Genomic DNA, 4,902 nt, shown 5'->3' on the forward strand with positions numbered 1-4,902 from the left:
ATTTCTAGAAAATTGTAGAAAAATACTAAAAATACAAGACCAATTTTGCTAGGTTCCTAATTTTCTATAGTATTTAATAAAAATAGTTTTATGATTTTTATTCCAAATAGGGAATTATGGAGTATTTAAAATAGCCAAAACCCATACCCCTGGAATTTTAGAAATTACTTAATAAATCCAAAATTCACTAAACTTTGTAGATAAGCTTAAAATATTATTTAGAAGCTTTGGGTAAAGTTTGGTATGATTTGGACAATGTTTGGTGCCTAAACCCCAAAACCCTAATCTTCTAAGTAATGCGTGCCCTATGAACTTCACTACAGACTCTAAAAACCCTAGTTTCCTGGAGATCCGTGAAGGAAAATTGTATTCAAGACCTTAGATAATATACTTTTATTATCTTTGCATTTTCATAAGCATACATGAGCATTCATGATTATATATATGTGTGATATATAGAAAACGAAGAAGAAATAGAAGTTGAAGAAGCAAGAGCTACACCACCACCACCTGAAGAATCACAGGCCAGAAACTGCTTTTATTTTGACATCTATGGAGCAGAGCCCGACTCACCTATAACACAAGGCAAGCCCTGGTGCATTTGCCACCTCCTTGCTATTTTAAAATCTTTCTCACTTGCTTGATGCATTAGGTGATAGGAGTTGCGTGCTAAACAAATTGATACATTTCCTTCCTTGAGGATTTGATTACCTATCCTTGATCCCCTGTTTTATAAAAAGATTTTTCTTATGCTTAGCCTTGCTCTAGAAAAACAAAATGTTCTGTTTAACAAAAGTTGATGCTTCAAGTGGGTGGGATATTTTCAAAATAAAACTTGATGGTGGATCCATCATGGTCGTGATGGGTTCAACATCGGAAAAGATGTACCTCTGCCAGGTACCAAACTTTGGGTTGGAATTAATAAAGCTGAGACCCGTCGGTTGACTTGCACAAGAAGGGAGTCTCAGTGTAGTGTCTCCATCTGAGTCGATTAAGGACCTTGTCGATGTAGGCTTGCTGATCGAGGACCTTTTAACTGGTCACACACCTCATCATGGGTAAGCTTTGCCTCGGGCAGACTAATACCAGAATAAGATAACACGCAATGGGAGTGGAGAGATGGCGAGAGTAGCATGTACCCTCTGTGGCAAGAGGCTGGACGGTGGTGTATCAGTGCCCTCGGTTGGCGTGAACCTGATTTGGTCTTAAGAACCCCGGTGGCAAGTTGACATATGCAAGGGTTAAGTGCTACATATGTAGTGTGATTGGATATCCTCAACTGAGTATTAATCGATTCGGATCGCCGTTACTTCTCAGACATGAAGACTTGGTCACTGACTTACACGTAGCATTCTAGTGAACTTAAAGGGTTGATAAAAGACGGCTAGTGCAGGTCAAGTGATTGAACTAGGGTAGAAAGAACTCTAGATACAGGTAACTTTACTTAACTTGACAAATAAAACTGAATTTTTAAGGATCCACTATTAGTAAGCATTTATGCAAACAGAGTCTTTGATTCTTGATAAGCCATACCTTGATTCCCAAAAGCCAGCATATCCTTGAGACTCTTTTATTTTGACGGGTAAGACTTGAGAAAGTACACTCCGTACTCAGGGTTTTCGAACCCATGTTGTTGTTGGTGAGGAAGCAGCAAATTTTTGTTGCTTTTGTTCCAAGGTGGTGCCTAAGGAAGAAAACCAAGACTGAAGCCTTGGGAGGAAGTGTCCTCCTTTAAAAACTTTTTACTATTAATCGGGAGGGGTTTTGCCTCCCAAGATATGTAATAATATTACTCCAGCACTCTTATATTTTACTGGTCTGTAATAATACTACTCTATCTATACTTTAATATAAAATAAGTTGTTGTAACTGCTTCCGCATTCTCGTTCCTCCGATGTGTTGTAAAATTTGCGTGACGGGTGAAACACTCTTGGGCAAAGTAAAGAATACATATACCAAACTTGTCAAGTGATCAGGTGCACCTGCAGGGTTGTCTGAGGTCCGATGGACAAGGACAACTATAGGTGGGCCTAATGATTTGGGAGGTTCTGTCACAGCGATTTCCTATTTTCCTCCAGATTGCCCGCGATGCGAGTGGTCTAGGAGGAATCCCCGCTCTGCTGGATGGTCTTGACGGGGACGCCATCTGCTCCAGATGGTTGCACCTTAGGCACCTTTGCAGGCGTCTTGGTACAGGAAGTCGAGGGGTCCCTCCCCCCATCATCTGGGCAAGCGGCTTCTGCCGCCAGGGCGTGCAACTTCTCGACAGCTACAAGCGCAGCGGGGCGGTCGCCCCGCACGGTGAGGACCCCAACAGGGGATGACATCTTGAGGACCAAGTACCGTAATGGGCAATGGCCATGAACCGGTACAGGGTCGGCCTGCCAATGATGGCATTGAAAGGGAGGTTAACCTCCGCAACGTCGAACTGGACGTTCTCAATGCGGAAGTTCTCCTCAGTTCCAAATGTAACCGGGAGTGCGATGCTCCCAAGGGTATACACCGGTTGAGGGCCCACTCAGGAGAACGAGCGAGAGGGTCCTAGTCGGGATCCTGGGAAGTCCAGCTCCACCATCAATCAGGGCATGATGTAGCCTCATGTTGGCAATGATAGGGGCGGTGATAAGTGGTAGTATGCCGGCCCCAACCATGTTTTCGGGGCAGTCGGATGCCCCGAAGGAGATAGTGGTGCTCCGCCACCGCTGATGTGGGGCTGCTTTCGGGACACCGGGGGTCGCCGAAAGGACCTCGCGACGCAAGGACTTTATGTTCCTACGGGAGGTGAGCTCCCAGCTTCTGCCATACATCATGTACAACTTCTTGGGGCGGTCGTTGTCATCACCGGAGTCGGAGTCTCCAGTGAGGATGTCCTTGAGGACTTGCTCGGGGACTGATACCCGAGGTCCCGTTCTCCCGCGGCCAGGTCGCCTTCGTCGACCTTCTCCTTGCCAGGCCGGCGACGAGGCGGCGAGCCATCCTTGGAGGCCTGCTCGCGTCGCTCGCTGATGCGCTTCGAGAACTTGAGGATCTCTCGACATTCTGAGGCACTGTGGCGACTATTGGGGTGGACAGGGCATGACCCACTGTCACTTCCCTGTTGTCGTGGGCGCTTGCCGCGCTCTTCCCGTCCCCCAGCCGCAGCTGCGGCGACCGGAGCACTAGACTATGGCTTATCGTGACCGCAGTTCTTATTCTTTTTCTTGCCACCACCCTGGGTGGTGGCACCTGAGCCACCCGTCTGGGTAACTCCGGTCTGCACGGCCCTCAGCAGCTCTAGAACATTTGTCGGCTAGAGTGAAGAGTGTAGTGACGGTTTCCACGTCATGCGTTGCCAATTTCTCCAACATCTTCTTATCATGAACCCCCTGTCGGAAAACAGTGATAATGGAGGCATCAGAGATGCGACGTATAGTCCCCCATACCTTGGTGAAATGAGAGATGAAAGCCTAGAGAGTCTCCCCGGGTTCCTGCCTCACTGCATGGAGATGAGCCTCCACACCATGCTGCTGATAAGCACTGGCGAAGCGAAGTTTGCTGTAAACCATGCACATAGCTCTTCTCAGGAGTAGACCGACCCTAGGGTGAGGTTCATGAGCTAGGTCCGGGCCGGCCCGGTCAAGGCTACATGGAAGTAGCTTGTCATTACAGCAGTGTTTCCACCAGCTGCCGTAATAGCGGTGACGTAGACCTATAAGAATTTCAACGGGTTCGATGTACCGTCGTACTTCTCCGGCAAGTGTGGTCACAACTTGGGTGGCCATGTCGCCGCACAGAGATGATCCGCTAGTGCGGCGCAGCCCACGCCGACCAATGGGACACCCGCCTGGATTCGGGCATCCCTTGCAGTGAAGTCATGATCGAGGTTGCGTCCTCAAAGTTTTGTCGGCACTCACGCGCCCTCCCCAGAGAGACTCGAGCATCCTCGCCCTCACGCCTGCGGTTGAGCTCTGCCCCGTAGGTCGTCAGTCAGTGCACCCTTCACTGAGGGTAAGTGCACAGATGCCGACACATCGCGTTGACGCCGGAATGATCGAGGCCTAGACCTGGCCAAGCCAGGATGGGCCATGCCATGGAGACGGTCGACATCTTCGCGCCACTGCCTCATGGCCCCCGGCGAGGCCGTGGAGCTCGAAGGGTTATGTAGCATCTCCCTAGCTGCAGACAACGCCGCACCAGGAGCAGCCCCCCGATGGAACCCTGGATGTCTGCACGGGCGCGTGCTGCTGCGCAGCGTGCATAGCAGCAGCACCAGGCGTAGGGCGGTAAGAGCCTCATGGCGTGGAAGATGCTGTCCCTTCCTCCATCAGGAAGTCTTCAGGAGACAAGTCGCGGTGCTTGATGATCTGAACCATCGTGTCGAGCAAAAAAACGAGCGAAAAACCTAAAGCCAGACCCCCTACCTGGTGCGCCAAATGTCGGTAGGAAAATCCTCTGGCTGGGTGGCGGAATGCACCCACCCTAATCCTAAGATGAGGAGGGGGCCTAAGCGTTTGCCTGTTTGGTGAATTTCGGATTAACATAAGAGGACTCGAGGGATTATAGTTGTTCAGGCCGCTGGGAGCGTAATACCCTACCTCCACTATATGTATGTTGTATTGAGTGTGTCCCTTGTAACGCTGTGTGCCTTCCCTTTTATAGTTTAAGGAAGGCACATACAAGGATGCTGAGCCCCGACATGTGGGCCCAGGAGCATAATGGAAGAAATACATTATGTGAATAATTATTGCTGACAGCACACCAAGATCTTTACTGGACGCTGTGTTGCTCCCTCTGTCTTAGTAACGCATGAGTAATCAGCGGGAGTCATGATGACTGCAGTCCATGCAGCATTGATAGGCAGTAACCCTTTTCTTGGAAACGCACGAGTAATGGTGAGTCATTACCCTCACTATGGTAACGTGT

Source organism: Zea mays, chromosome 10 (assembly GCF_902167145.1).
Source record: "Zea mays cultivar B73 chromosome 10, Zm-B73-REFERENCE-NAM-5.0, whole genome shotgun sequence".
Lineage (NCBI taxonomy): Eukaryota > Viridiplantae > Streptophyta > Magnoliopsida > Poales > Poaceae > Zea > Zea mays.